The sequence below is a fragment of the Oxyura jamaicensis genome, chromosome 2, assembly GCF_011077185.1.
Source record: "Oxyura jamaicensis isolate SHBP4307 breed ruddy duck chromosome 2, BPBGC_Ojam_1.0, whole genome shotgun sequence".
NCBI lineage: Eukaryota > Metazoa > Chordata > Aves > Anseriformes > Anatidae > Oxyura > Oxyura jamaicensis.
Window position 1 is genome coordinate 7,256,323 of NC_048894.1, and position 16,048 is coordinate 7,272,370.

General features: G+C 41.0%; 1 long non-coding RNA gene across 1 annotated transcript; it reads right to left on the minus strand.

Moving 5' to 3' along the window:
- Window positions 1–239: 239 nt before the first annotated feature.
- On the minus strand, window positions 240–11,888 carry LOC118162206. Its single transcript, XR_004748336.1, has 2 exons — window positions 11,743–11,888; window positions 240–2,248 (listed from the first exon to the last, which is right to left on the minus strand). It is a non-coding gene; the product is annotated as an uncharacterized LOC118162206 (long non-coding RNA).
- Window positions 11,889–16,048: the final 4,160 nt, after the last annotated feature.

Genomic DNA, 16,048 nt, shown 5'->3' on the forward strand with positions numbered 1-16,048 from the left:
CACATTTGTGCTTTTTACATTTATATGTCAGTATGAGTACTTCTTTTCTCTGCAGATAAGAAAGCTAGGTTTTGGCAAAGACACACACTTCAGCCTTTAACCCCAAGCCTTACATAGATCTTTGTATACCTAAACTTCTGCTCCATGCACTTCAGCAGTCAACGTCACTGGCATCTTACCAAATTCAATATTTTTATATTTTTTTTCAAAACTGTATATGTATTTCTCATCCATTAACATTTTTTTTTCTATGTGCAGAGTAAATCTCTGCATTTATGTTGCTCCTTTAGAGGAAAACATAGGTAACATAGGTAAGCAAGAAATCTCTTTACCATTGGCCTCAGCAGATCCAGGATTTTCCCCTCTCCCCCTTTTTTTTTTTTTTTTTTGGTTCTATTTCCATTCTTTCTTATTTCTCTGCAGCATTCTTGAGTGATAGTGAGCACCAGGAGTACAGGATCCTACCTGCTCCTTACTCTGTTTCTCTCCTAAATAGCAGAGTCCTCCTTAATGCAGAATCCTCCTTAATGCAGTGTAGGTTTAAGTGGATTGTAGTATCCAGGGATTCTATGCCCCAGCACTCCTGTTTCTACAGGCAGAAAATTAGTCTTCCTTTGTTTGGCATGTGGGGAGCCTGAGGGTGCCCCTTGAGCCACAGGCACTGTTTATGTAGTGATTCAGTAGCAAGAGACATGACTTTTCTAATAGCAGAAAGATCAGACTCTAGGGGTATGCATTGCTGTCTGTATAAAGTGTATATTGTGGAGAAAATTCCTCTTTCCCAGTCTAGATTTTGAACGTCTTCCATTGTGAGAGATGGTGTTTTCCATTGCACGTGTCTAAGACATTCACTGTAGGGAGAGAAAATGACAGTGCTAGAGAGGAAGATATTTAAAGAGGAGTTGCAGCCCTAAGTAAATTTTGTTTTGTTTTGTTTTGTTTTGTTTTGTTTTGGAGGGGTGTGGGTATTTGCTCATTTATGTGTTCATCATTGCTAATTTCAGCCAACAGAAGGAAACTGGGTTGGGCTCTGGGGAAGGAAGGACTTGCACAGGTGCCCTGGGGCTGTAGAGACCTGAGTCTACTGTTTATACAAATATTAACATTTTTTTTAGGACACAAAGTCCTAACCTTAAATCGCCAGTTGGTTTACAACACAGAGCCAGCTTAAAGATTTAACACCCTGTCCTGGAACAGGGCCTGAGGTAAGAGCTAAACAAAAGAGAAAAGCATGAAAAAAACCAATGTGGTGACAAGAAATTTGGTTTGTGTGAGGATGTTTGCAAAAAAGGTTAAAATACTTCAAGCTACTTTTATATTTAATTAGGTAATAGCTAAATTAGAAACTGGAATTTAAATGTTTCCTCCTGTAAGCGATTTTTTTTTTTCAGCCACAGAGATTTTGTTCCAACATGAGCTTCTTCATTTTCAGTGTATTGTCACTTAATGTTCTCTTGCAAGATTTGTGTGGGTGACATTCCAGCACAAACCAGCTCCAAACAGATCTTCTAGGTTGAAAACAGTTTGTCTCTGTTCATATAGTTGAATTAAACTCTTTCAGTAAAGTCAGCTGTTGTTTTTCTAATTAACCTCCAGACTCTTAAATACCTTTGCTCCAAACGTGACAAATTGGCTATCTGAAAATTCATTAAGCAGAAAAATCACTCCAAAAGACAAAATAGGTCTCATTTGCTCCGTCTGTCTTATCTACTCCTTTGTCTAGTAATGCTCAAAACCCCAAAGGTTTATAACTGAAGATGTTCTCAGAGTTGTAAGTCTCAGCCAGGATTAATGATAACAATTTTGAAAGTTGTGACTTAAGGTTTATGAACTAAAGACGTTCTCAAAGTTGTATGTCTCAGCCAGGATTAATAATAATAATAGCAATTTTGAAAGTTGTGACTTAAGGTACACGTTGAATCTGCAGGTGGCAAAGCAAATGATGAACTGCCTTTCAGATTATGTGCAACCTGTCTGTTGTGCGACTCCTCCAGTTTCACACGGCTGATTTCTGCCCCACTGTTCCAAGTTTCTCTCAATAACTGAAGTGATCTGTCACTGGGCTTTATTAGATTTTCTTAGAGCAGATGGCTGATTCTTTTTACCTGGAGAGCTGCCACTTTCTTTAGATGCATCTCCGTTTTATGGTAGTATAATTTATCTGTTTACTTGACAAATAAACAGGTTAAATTACAAGGGTGTTATAATTTCAGTGACCTCAGAGAAGGTGATAGATTTTTTGTATAACCTGGAAGAAAAAAAAAAAAAAAAAAAAGGAAAAAGAAAAAAAAAGAATTTAGTCCATTAGTTGATCGACTGCTCGCCATGAAAAACCAGCCCAAGTCATTACTAAATTCTGGCATCCATGTTAAAGTTTCAGAGCTGGTTGCTGGGTATTTCGCTTTACATTTTAGCTTGCATTGCTACATGGTGAATACACTTGGTCTGTGTAGCCATTCACATACGCTTATGAGTAGACTTCTTATTTCTGGAGATTGCCTTTTATCAGCTTGTATTCCTGAGTTTGAATTCCTCTTTGTTTATTTGCACCAGGTTGTTCTTTTCCTGCTGCTGCTTCCGTCCTGTTTGAATAATTCTGTGCTGGTTCATTGTGAAACTGCCAGATAACGCCTCACGCAGCAGTTAACCACATAGATAAGGACTGGTTTTGTACCACTGTCCTGCTGAGGGAACAAAAACTGTCTTTAATTGGAGCCAATTCTGGGACCCAGTTTAAGGTTAGCAATAAGTAAATATAAAACTTACAGCAGGCAATTTATAGAGGGAATGTCATATTCAGAGGTGGCTACAGACAGTTTCGTTCTGAGTACTCCAGCTCTGACCCGCTGAGGGAGAGGTCATTGTGAAGCCCCATTGCTGCTCAAACCCCATAGACAGGAATAATGCAAGTTTTGCCCCAGTCAGATGTGCTTTTGAAAAGGTTCTCAGGCTTCTACAAAGCTGTTCAATGAAGTATGGATGATCTTTCTAAATTCTGCTCTTGCAAGTTCCCCTTTATTTGACTGTTGATGCCCTTACAACCCCCAGGTTTTACAGATGTGACAGAGAAGCCATACAGCCAGCATGATCTTGTTGAAAAATAATGCAAATCCTAGGCTTATTGATAGGAATTAATTAGCATGTTAATTAATTAGCTATCTATGCTGCACTGGGTATGCTGCTAAAAGATGCATCCAGGTAGTTGACATTTGACATGGAGCCTAAGCTGACTGATATTCCTTAACAGAAGTGGACCAGACCTTGCCCCTGTGGTGCAGAGACCTAATGGTGCAGTTCAAATGTGCATTGCTAACCATGAAACCATGAGATAAAGCCCAGGAAGAATAACTGAATAATCCAGTTTTTTTTTTTTTTTTTTTTTTTTTTTTTTTTTTTGAGAACTGGCTAGGGAATCCCCATTTTACCCTTTTTACACAAATTTAGCATTAAAGTTTCTGTTTTCTGTAATCCCGATGGACCTCCTGTCAGCGTGAAATATACATCTATTTCTTTTCTTTTTGATCTTAACACTTGTAAGTAATAAATAATTGATTGCTAACGGAATTCTGGGAATATATTCAGCCTTAAATTGAGCACTAAACTATTTTCAAATGTGCTTAGGCACCAGCCCAAAAGATACATCAAAAGAATGTCAATTGGATATTGGGAAGTGAAGTGCCATCTCATGTTAGAATTAGGAAGCATAAAATATAAGCAGAGAGACAACAGCTGTCAGATCTGTTACTAGTAGTAATTGAAAAAGTTATGTTTTTATAGAAGGCTATAAACCTTTGTTTAAGCTAGACCACACTTTCACCTCGGTAATGACACTCCAGACCATATTCAGGGAATGCCTCGTTTGCTGGCTGTAGTCTTGAAAGTGGGGCTTGCTAGTGAACTTACCCAGGAGACACCTACAACTTCATCTGAATCATCCGTGAAATAAATCTATTAGAAAGAACTGGGGTGTATCTACCGCTGTGACTAGCTGTCTTTGGTAGGATGACAGACTTATTAATGGCAGTCTTACTGCACCATGGCCACAAGCCCTGGCATGAGCTTGGTCAATAAAGCTATGGTCTGTGCTCCTGTGCTCTATTTTTAGGGTCTGAGCTAACCTGAGTATACCTACACTGCTGTGCTTGCAATGCAGACAAACCCCAATATCTGAATGTTTGTGGAACAAATTTAGATGTTATAAGATGTTGGCTTTGCCACTGCAAATGAAGCTCAATGTGCTTTTCATGGAGCACATCTTCTCAGAATCCATATCTAAATACATAGGTGACAAGAAGGCAATGACAATGAAAGACATGGAAAAGTGATGACAAGGAAGAGTGAACATGGATTTATTTACCAATGGTAAGTCATGCTTGACCAACCTGGTTGCTTTTTTATGGTGAAATAGCTAGCTATGAAGATGAGGGGGAAGTGATGAATGTAATACAGCTCATCCGCAGTAAGGTTTTTGACAACATAGCATTCTTATCTGGAAGCTGAGGAAGTAAGGGTTGGATGAGCAGAGTGTTACGTTGGTTGAAAATTGCCTGGACCTCAAGACTTGATGAACAGTCATCATTAGCTGATGCCCAGCTGGTGGCTGGTAAGTAGTTGTGTACCCCAGGGTTGATACTGGGGCTGATACTAGTATTTTCATCGTGATTGGTGAGAATGGAGCCTCAGAAAACCTGTGTGTGATGCTAAATTAGGGGAAATGACATGCACACTGAACAGCGTCTGTCCAGAGGTGCCAAAAAAACGTTTGGATCGGACCTTATGAAATTTTGTAAGGTGTGTGAAGCTTCATATCTGGAGTAGAATAGCTATGCAGCACTACGGACTGGGACCTTACTGATATAACTGGAAATTGTGGCAAATTTGAGGGTAAAAGCCAGAGTTTTCATCTTGCAAGCTGGATGTTAGCAACATTTCTGAAGTAGGAAGAGAGCACAGCAATCTCGATCCTTGGAGATTTTCCAGCATCAGCCAGATGAAGCTATTACTGACTTGATTTAGAGTTTGTGAGAGTCTATACTTGAGTGGGAGGTTGGTTCAGATGGCCTTCAGGAGCTTCTTGCAGTGTTTCTCTGATTCTGTAATCCTTGTTTCCACACAGCAGCTAGAAGAGTCACATGTGTCACAAGTACTCTACAAGTACCTCAAGGTTGAATTGGGGTGGGGGTTGGTCTCTTTTCCCAAGCAATGAGTGACAGGACAAGAGGAAATGGCCTCAAGTTGCACCAGGGGAGGTTTAGGTTGGATATTAGAAGACATTTCTTCACTGAAAGGGTTGTGAGGTATTGGAACAGACTGCCCAGGAAAGTCGTTGAGTCACCATCCTTGGAGGTAAAAGACATGCAGATGTGGTGCTTAAGGATGTGGTTTAGTGGTAAACTTGGCAGTGGTAAGTTAACGGTTGGACTTGACGATCTTAAGAGGTCTTTTCCAACCTTAATGATTCTATGGAGTGAGTTTTCTTGTGACCTCCTCAGACCTGTTAGGTTTGTCTTGTTTAGAAGTTTCTTGCATCTGTCCCAATTGGACATCTGTGACAATAGGTGTATGTCAAAGATGGCCTTGCACTGGTTTTGTATTATTGCTGTTCTGCCTTCTGGAGCTATGGGAAGCTGCATCAGCTATGACATAGGTTTCATTAGCCTCAGGGATTCTCTTGTGTAAGGCAACTTGCAGTAACTCTTGTGAGGTAATGCACGTGTGGAGTGCTGCAAGGAGAGCCTGCTCTGTCCACGTTCATCTGGCACGCGTGTGGTTCAGTCATGATGATGAAAGATGGTCATAGGAGTGGTATAGACGAGAGTCAGTCGAGTTCACTGATCGGTAGTTTTTCTATCAGGGATTGCAGGCTGGCGGTAAACAAAAAGTTCTTACGGACTGTCTTGTGATGGAATGAGAAGGGGTTGGAAGGGATTCTCATCTTCATAACTGCAGGGGGAGGTTTTTTGGAAGTTTTGGAGACATCATCAGTTAGAGATTTCAATGGGAAAATTGGCTCACTGAACAATTTTATCTTTTTATAGCTTTTGAAGTTAGCTATGCTGAAACATTTGAATGGGGTAGGGCACAGCTGAAATGAAACATTTAAAAACTGTTCATGTTGGCTCACTGGAGGATTATCGTACAAGACTTTGCTCTTTTGGTTTTGAAATTTTGAGACTCCCCTAGGATGGAAACCTCTTCCTAGTGTATGTAAAAGTGAATAGCCATCTACGGTTATATTACATTAGGGTAGAACAAAATATTCGTGTCGCTTGAGAATGTTGTTCTGTATTTTGATTTCACTGCATCGTTACACTAGTGAAAAAAGTCACTTTGTGATAAATAGCATTTCTCTAATTTTGAAAAAAAAAAAGTTTGAAAAAAGGTTAGAACTGAGATCTGGTAATGGTAGTTTCTGGATTAAAAAAAAAAAAAAAGTATATTACAAAACTCTCTCTGGAAATGGGTTTTTCTGAAATGCTATCTCAGATAATGTCGATCAAAAAAAACATGGTCCTCTTCCACTACCATAGTTTTTAATTAGCATCACAGCAGTGAATAAGGTTGTATTTAAACATTAACTCTGAAAATGAAGCACCTCACTAAAACAAATCTAAGTAATTTAAGATTTTCAGTATGGAAACTTGGGCTGCAATTGCCTTATGCTTCAAAATGGCATAAATTCAAGCTGCTGCTGCTGCTGCTGCTGCTGCTGCAAGATGTTACCCTCTGGGCTCCTGGTTCTTGCTGCCTCCTTTCTGCTGTCCTGGCGGTTGAGGGTGAACCAGCTCAGCCCTGTGAGCCAGATGGGAGCTGATGGAGGCGAGGGGAAGCAGTGTGCCTTTGTTTTCAGCTGCTCAGCTCCCTGATGTGGAGATGGGAACATGAAGCCAGAGGTGAGGGAGGGCAGGACTGTCTCATGCTGGCAGCCTGTATTTAGTTTGGCCAGAAGTGACTACAGAGCCAGTTGCAGGGAGACCTCGAAGCACTGTTTAATCTCAAAAGGTTGATTTCTCCTCTGTGAAATTTACTGTCTCAAAAACAAAGCTTACAATTCTGAAGCACAAAATGAAGTGTGCAGAAGAAAATACCCTGTTGCTAGGCCATCCGGAGGTGATCCAAAGTGTTATTTGTGCCTGGCCCAAAGCAGGGCAGTTTCTACCCTTTGATTTGTGAAGGAATTGCAGTAGGCTAAAATATTTTTTGTATAAATCCTCTGACGCCATAAGAGTTTCAACAAGGGTGATTTTGCCCAAGGTAGTATCTGCAGCAAGAGATGTGTTACAATGCCTCCCGAAGATACGCACGCAAGCACCAGCGTGGATTTATTGAACAGATGGTCAATAACAAAGAAGATGGTGTAAGACAACATAGTGAGTTGGGAAGGTGTGGCAGACTTGTGGGAGCTGTCACCATAGATTTCTGGGAGCCTCTCCATGTCCTTATGGCATTTCACAAGTTACCAGACATAATAAAAATAATTACAAGGATCCTCTGCATCAAGAGCAAGGTGTCTGATGCATTACGACCATTAACGAAGGTCACTGGGTTTCTGAGAGACCATTGCAGTTGCCAGCAAATCTTTCTGTTGCTGCAGGCATCAAGCTAAGATTAACATCCTAACTTCTAACTGAGCATAACATCACTGAAATTGGTGAAAAAAGATCTGAATTTAAGGATAACATCATTAAGTTTGAATTATTTAGACAGTCAGAGTCAAGGGGAAGAATTGCTCTTTTCACCCCGTTATCTGGAGTCATCAGTGGACTGTCATATTTTCTTTCCTTCCAAGGTCAATCTAATAGTTACTTTAAAAAGGAACTAAAAAAATATCCAGACTCTTTCCCTCCATTCCCCTTTACCTCTTGCTTTTGGCAAACAAAGCCCTGACAAGCAGAAATCTTCGCTAGTGAAGCCTCGACCCTCAAAATTAAATTGAAAGATAGCATAGAGGTAAAAAAATAGTATGATCTGGGTAATTTTACCCCTAATTATAATTAAAAGTGTTTATAAGCAAGTGTTCTCCAACTTCTCGAGAAACAAAGTGCCTCTGAGGATTTAAACAAAGGTGGGTAAATGAGGAGTCTCAGGAATAGTGAAAGGCAACACAGATAGGTCAGCTTGCTTTCCTTGCAAGCAGTTTTGCAAATGTTTTAATGCAGACATAAATCAGTGGCCCGGAGAATGAAAAGGAAGCATTCCTGATAAGTTTGATCAATTGTGGAAGCAGAGTTCCAACTTGATCTGCATCTTTGATATTTTCCTCTTTCTCTTGGGACCCTGTCTTGGAAAAAATATCACATTTCACAATCCAAGGTAATTAGCCAACAAATGTGATTTAAATCATTAATTATGAGCATCTCTGCTTACACATGACTATGCGTTGACCTTTGTATGGCTGGATGTACTCCTGTGCCGCTGCTGTCTTACATCTTTTTATCACTTTTTATGGCCCATCTCTCATGTCCTCATAGCACGTTGTCTTTCTGTGCCTTGCCTGTGGGGCATTTCAAGCCAGGTAGCAGCCATGCGCTCTGTGGATGTACAGCTATTTTATTACATGCAGTTTATGCTGGTGTCCTTTCCACTAGCATACTGGTTCCTCAGTGGCAGCAAATCCTCAGGATCTGGCCCAGAAAATGGTGGCTGGTGGACTGTAATATTGCTGTCTTCACAGTAGCAGCCGTATGTTGACCACAGCAAGAGAGATAAATTTTTATATTCTTTTTCTCTGGGTTATCCACTCTTTTTCAGTTAAACAACAGGTGCATCAGGCTCAGTCAGTGCCGAGGTGACTGCTGACATTCTCCAGCTGTGCATTTATCATCTGCTTCTATTTTTTTTCCCTTCCTTTTTGTAGGATGAAAGTAATGACAATGTGAGATTCTAAATATATCCGAGTAGCTCGCAGGTTCTCTGATTGTGCTGGAGGCTGTGTGAAATCTGCAGGCAACAGGACGCCTGCCTTCAGTGTTGCTTTAGGTGAGAAGCTGTTTAGTGCCCTAAGATAAAGTCAGAGACATACAAAGGCCCAAAGGCTAACACACTGGAGGAGACGTTGGCAGGGTATGCCAGAAACCCTCCTTCTGTTAGCAGGCCATGCTCCTGCTGGAAACCAGTGCGTGTAGCTCTGTCGTAGATCCTCACTGCAGTGAATTAGACATGCACCAGCAGAGAAAGCTTTATAAAGTGAAACAGTGCTGGGATAGGGCAGAGGAAGAACCATCCTTGCAGGGGAACCCTAAAACTACCCGATCCTGGTGAGGCATTAATTTTTTTAGGGCCTCAGGCCTGTTGAAACCATCTCTTCTGCTCCCTCACCTCTTCCTCCGGCCAGCCACTCCTTCCTGCTCCCTTCATCCTCCTTCTGCTACCCTGGCACAAGCATTTGGACATGTGGTGAAGTGCAATGGGAGAGATGATCTGGCTGAAAACAAGCCTGGCTCAAAAAGAAGGGATGGGGGGCTAGCCAGCTCAGCTCCCTGGCCCGGTCTATCGGCTGGGGGCACAGGGAGGAATGGAGCAGGGACTCCTTAAGTACATGGAGCCACTGAAAATAATGCTCCCTGGGCTATGGTGGGATTTCCTTCTTGTGATTACTTCTTCCTGCCACCTGCATGGAGACAAGGCTGCCCCATTGCAGGTTGCTTGGAGAGGAAATCAACTCACGGCCTTTAGTGCTGGGCTCCTTAATTCTGGGGGCTGGGATGCGAGTTGAAGGGGGAATTAGAACAAAGTGCCCTGTCAAGATCTTTTAGATCCTTGTCTGTTTGGCATATAGTTCAATTTAAAGTAACAGGTTTAAACTAGTGAAGCCCTGCGTGGTTTGAACCTTGTTACCTCCAAAAAGAGGAACTGTTCAAAAGCACTGCTAAGAGAAACCAAGAGACTATTAGAGAAACATCTATGTAAAGGGAAATGTCTCCTTGGTTCAGGAGTACCTTAATTGTGCTCAAAAACTTTAATTGTAGCATTAAATATTATCACTACATTTATGTGTATATCAATATTTAAATATGTTTCTTTTATTTTTCAGTGTTACATACTTCTAGGCCTGAAAAAATAACTGGAGGCTACACAGAGCACTTTCAGTGAGGTACCTCTAAAGTTACTCTGAAGATCTGAGGTCGCACGAGTGCTTTGTAAAACACGACCAAGGGTCACACTGGAGCATACCCTGCTGCTGCAGGGTGAAAAAATGCTTACTGACCAAGTCCTGGCCATTGGGTGGTGACCCCAAGCAGCTGAGCAAAGTGCTGGGAGTCTCCAAGTAGTCAGTGAGGACAGCTGAGAGGGCATTTCTGAGTGCCTGAGGCAATACCTTTCCTTCTGTCTGTAATGAGCCCACGAGATGAGGAGGTCTGAGGGAGAAACACTTGTGCTACCGAAGGGGAAGTGATGGATGAAGATGTACCTGGGACCAGGTGCTTGATTGGGACTGCCCGGTGGGTGTCTCTGTCCCTTACAGGCCAGGAGTACTGAAAAATGCAAGTAGTCCTGGAGTGAGAATCAGCTTCCTGCCTTCTGTTGATGAGTAAGGAGTCAGATTCATGCTTATTTTCTCACTGGCCCATGAAATGCTGTCTTCTTAGCAGCTCAGTGCTCCAGCTGAAGTAGGTGATGTATGGGATGGGGGCTGAGCACCTGTGTTCTGATGACTGGAAGGTCTTGCTGAGACTTGGGAGCAGTGGCAAAGAGGAATCTGGGTCTTTCATATCTTAGGAGGATGCTACAAAACCCTCCTCAGTTATGATACAAAAGATTATTATCTTCTCCATGTGTGTTCTGCAGTGAGTGCCTGTGTAAGACTCACTCAGATATACAAAGATGGGTTTTGCCGATGATGTAGGTGTGGAGGATCTGGCCTTCTGGCTATTAAATTAGGCCTTTTTTTTTTTTTTTTTTTTTCCCAAATTGAATTGTGCTGAAGAAGTACAATACAATATGGAGCAAATCCTTTGTGTTATGTTTTTTTTTTTTTTTTTTTTTTTTTTTTTTTCATTCCAGGAAGAATGGCTGGGGGCAGGGAAAGGAGGGGTGTGATGCACAGAGATCAGCCCCAACTTTGTCTTTAGAAAGTGAGGATTTACGAAGTGATGAGGCAGTGGCTGTGTTTCTGTTGTGTGCTGGGCAGATTGTGACTGCTGGATAATCTTTAAACTATTGCCCCACCCTCTGTAACACTGAGCTCCCGAGTTACATCAATCTCATGTTTCATCTGTAAAGCTGTGAAGCAGATACATTTTTCAAAGCGTTAAGAACATTTTTCTTTCCTATTTTTTTTGGTGCCAATTCCATATCTTTCCTGAGAGAGCTATAATGTCTGGTTGAGTGGAAAAGTAATAGTGGGTCTGCAACAAGTAGATAAGATGGAAGGCTTGCTCTATTGTACAGGGTACAGCTGCTTGATTGCATCTGCTTATTTTGTCTGTGTGTGATATCCACTTTCTAGTTGTCAGAATTTGAGATTATTAGTACTGCATCTTCACCTCATTGCTTGCATCTACTGATAGCCTTTCTTGTTTTCAACTCCATCATGTGATAGTCTCAGCTACTGTAATGATAGCTAAATTTATGAAGGAAGAAAAAAAAACAAAAACAAAACATAACTGAAGCAAGTCGCAGCACCCACACAAGTTCCAGAGAAGTGCTTCTTCCTTAGCTACTCCGCAAAATTGCTACAAGCCTTGACATTTGTCAGAGTGGGATTTTAGGCAGGGGGAGGTTTGGTATGCAAGGACTCACCCAGCAGTGGAGTGGCCACGCTTGTCTACCTCTGCTAGGGGTCTGTTCGTAGCACAGAATACGTTTGATTTGGCTTTGATCTGCTTTGCTTGGGCAACAAGCAGAGTGAAGAGATCACAGGAAGTGCCACCCACTTGGTTAATCACCCACAGCCCGATCCATGCTGCTGTGTTGATGCTGCTGCCCATAGCTGAGATACGCAGGACAGGAACAGTTTGCAAATGTTTACAGGTGCTGCATTTTTTTTTCCCAGGTGCAGAACAGACCTGTTGTTCTGTGGTGTATGTGAAGGCATTGTGTGAAAACAGGGTCTGTGGGTCCGTGGATTTGAAAGTCTTTTGTTTTCACAAATGCTGAAGGAGACCCGAAACATGGGGTTTGGGCTTTATACAGCAATAGTACCAAAGCATTTCATAATTCATTACCAAAATTCTGTCATTTATGGAAACGTCCTAGTTTGTCTGTTAGTTGATGTGTATAGCAACCCAAGAAAAAAACGGGAGCTGAATGCATGGAAGCATTAGTGGAGATATGGGAGGTGAGAGTAGAGAGTATTTAAGAAAATTAGGTTTTTCCATATAGCAGGAGATGAAAACACTAGTTTGGGAAGATGGGTTTCCTTTGATATCTCATGTAGACACATATTAAGTTTTGGTGGTGACTTGGCTTGTATAACTTAGGAAAATAAGGTGGGTACAAAACTTTATGGTGTTTGAGGTAAAAAAGCAAAAAAGGGTAAATCAATGGACAGTTGTCAACAGAACTACCACAGATCTGAGTGCTCTGCAGTAGGTGGCAGCTGTTGGATGTTGGACCTGTGAACTGCAAGTAAAAAAAACAACACCCCTTAATCAGCATTTTTACTGCTAAATGGAAAAGTACATGCTCTGAGGTAGTCCAACTACAGATTTTTAGGATTCTTCATCAGCTTTCGTCAGCAACTACTCCCCAGAATTTATTTGCCTAAGGTACAAGTAAGGTCCAGCTCCAGTTTTTGTGAACCTTTTTGTGGAAGGGCCTTTGTTGGAGGAAATAACTCATTCCTCTGTTGGAAAAAAAAAAAAAAAAAAAAAAAAGTGCTGTTGTTTTCATGTCACTGAAGAGAATTAGCCCCTGGCCTCTGTGGAAGGCTGGGCTTCCACCTCAAAGCACTGTGTGGCCAGTACCAGCCTCAGAGCCCTTCTGGTGCGTGACTTGTTGCAACCTGAAATATTCACAAGATTTTCCCAAAAAGCCTTTTTTTAAAACAAAACAAACAAACAAAAAACAACAACAACAACAACAAAAAACCGTTCTGCTGCTTGGGAAAGTTAAACGCAGACTTGGAAAAATATTTGATAAAAGCAACAGGGGGTTAGGAGACGAGGAATGGTGTGCTGCTTTTAAAGGTGCCTCTTGGGTAGGTCCCGTCATGTGCATCTTGGATCTTCATGATTTTGGACAGCTATATATAGCTATAATAAATATTTTTGTAAAGCCTGATCAGATCAAAATGATGTTTGTGTTGTACATGAGGGTTCTTGTGGTGACTCGGTGAACCAAAGACTTTGTCTCCACAGAGAAGCTCCTTGATATCTCTGGTTTGGCTGAGTAACAAATGCATTTAGTAACTGGAAAAATATGTTGCTGCTTTGTTGATGTGTTGACTCATTTGATGTATTAAAAAAAAAAAAAAAAAGGCAAACAACAAACCAATTTGCCTGTCCAAACTAGTCTAACTGACATGTCTGCGGAGGTAGGCTGGGCTGGAGGATGTCAAGACTGGCTCTCATCAGACCATTGCGATCTCTTGTTTGCTTCATGGTCTTTATGAAGAAATTGGTTCTGTATTACCAACAGCTCTTCAGGGCCTCAGATGAGGTCTCATACGGCATTGCTGTGACACACAGATCTATGCTTTGTGAGCAGCACGTTGTGGGAAACTCACCAAGCCACGAAACATGAACATATTTGAGATTTGATAAAAACTACATGAAAAAAACTACATTTGATTGATATTGTAATGACTCAGCAAGAAGAGGAAACATTCTATTCAGTGCACAGGAGACGAGATTGGCAGTTTCCAAGCCAATGTAATCGTGGGTTAGTTGGACCTGCCGGCAATTTTAAGGGTGGGAACTCTCAGGAAGTTTTGCACATATTTGTGTAGTTGCTTTTGAATGATGCACTTCTCCCAGTGGGGGAGGTTTTATACAGCGTGGAGCTGGGATATTGTTTGCATCCTGGTGTACCGCTGGGGGAGTTTGAATCCATCTTTTTAGCGTGTGTGTCCATCTAGGCAGAGTTGCCATTTTGGGAACTGGCTGTAATGCATCTGTTGTCTAGCAGATAAGGATTATCTGCAATTATCAGAGAGATGATAGAAGCTTTTTTCCCAAGAATACCAAACTGAAAACTCAAAGATGGAATTTGGAGGTGAACACTACCATTAATATAGGAACTAGAAAGATACAGCTGACTTTACTCTATTCCCAAGTTCAATATGGGCAGTCTTCTTTTTTCCCCTAAAATTTGCAATTTGTAAGTGTATCACTGGCATTGTTTAGGAAGATAAGGATGAATAGAGTAGTTCATACCTTCCCTGGGTACTGGCTAGACCTTCTCTTGTTTTCCAAGTTTCTTCAGAAGTGCTGGTGTAAAATCCCCTGGCGTAAAACCATAGCTTCTGGTGTATTATTTCTAAAGATAGAGGTGTGATATTTGGCAAGCTCCACGATGCAGCATCATAAAGTAAGTTGAGTATATGGAACAAAATGTTGTATTAGTTTCTAAAAGCATGTAATGCAGTTTTATCATACATACTGTGTTTATACATATTCACATATATATTCAATTTTACCATATAGTTAATAACCAGATTTCAAGGTAGACATGAAAAGATGTGAAAGTGAACACAAGAACTTACTCAACGTCTCCTTGCTTTGCTTGAGTTTGATGAACTACTGCTTTCATTAATTATGAATGTTGTAGCTTAACATTTCCCTTAGAGTAAGAAAACTAACTAAATAAAAGGGTGTTATTAAAACAGTTGCCAGAGTTACTGTGGTTGATATTCCCAGCTAAAACTGGGTCCCAGGTCATGCTGGACTGGTTTCATGTTTCAGACTGTTACTTGCAAAGAGCAGAAGGGCAATTTCTCAGCTGGGGTAAACTGAAGTTGTTAGAACTCAATTTTAAAGGCAAAGAAATAAGTGGTTTAAAATAAGCTTTGCGTAGCCTCTACCTCAAAGAGACTTTCTAAGGCATTCAGCTACCATGGTGATGAATGTGGTATAAATAGAAAATAGATTAGATAGAATCCAAAATGTTTCTGAGTAGATCTAAATTAACAGTAGCCATTCGGGAAAGAGAGCAAGGAAATCACTGTGCATGGTTTAAGAAAATACACCAGTAGTAAATCTAGAGTGGTTTATACAAAGAGGAAGGTAGGAAGCGGTTGGTAAAGCCATGGCTGGGAATGTAATCTCAATGGGAATATTGGGTTCCGATTCTGTTCAACCCTAGCATGAAAAAAAGAAGGAACAGAAGATGTACTAGAAACCTGGGAAGAACAGAAAAATTCTACCTGGGGAACAAAAACCTCTTCTGAGAAGGCTGGTGCTAGAAATGGCAATGTTCCCCCTGATGCCTACTGGGCAGTTAATTGGATCCTGCAGCCATTGGAAAAGATACTCAGACATAAGTCACCTGTTCTACAAAAGATGTACAACTCTGTCCCCCCTCAACCAAACCATGGACTCTCTTTTAACTTGTCATAACAGAAGACCCCAATATAATTTAAAGACAGCAAGTACTTTTTGTTCTGTTTACACAAGCAGCGTGTGGCTTTTTGCCACAACATATTAATGTCAACTGGTAAAAATTAAAGCTTGTTTAGGCCCCAATTTCTAGTTACTTACATGGTAGATAAGTTTAGGGATATGGATAATTTTGTTTTTAGTGGGACTATTCATGTGCTTTAAATTACAGATGATCTTAGAAGTAGCTGCTAAAGGCCTATGTAGCTATAAAGAATATACAATGGATTAATGAATGCTCTACAGATACATCTTTGTAAGAATAATTTGTGCTGTGTTGCTGTTACCCCCCCAGCCCTTTGCTGCTTCACCCGTCTTTGCTCCTTGGTTTTCCCTCCTTTGCTTCTGTTTTTTTCTTTTTTTTTTTTTTCTTTTTTTTCCTCCTTTTTCTTTGGCTGCAGCTGAGGGAAAAGCTTAGACTCTCCAGCAATTTACTTCCCAGTGATTGAGTAATACTTCTGTGATTTCTAGTGTGTGAACACCATTACTTGGTGACCTTTCCTAGTGAT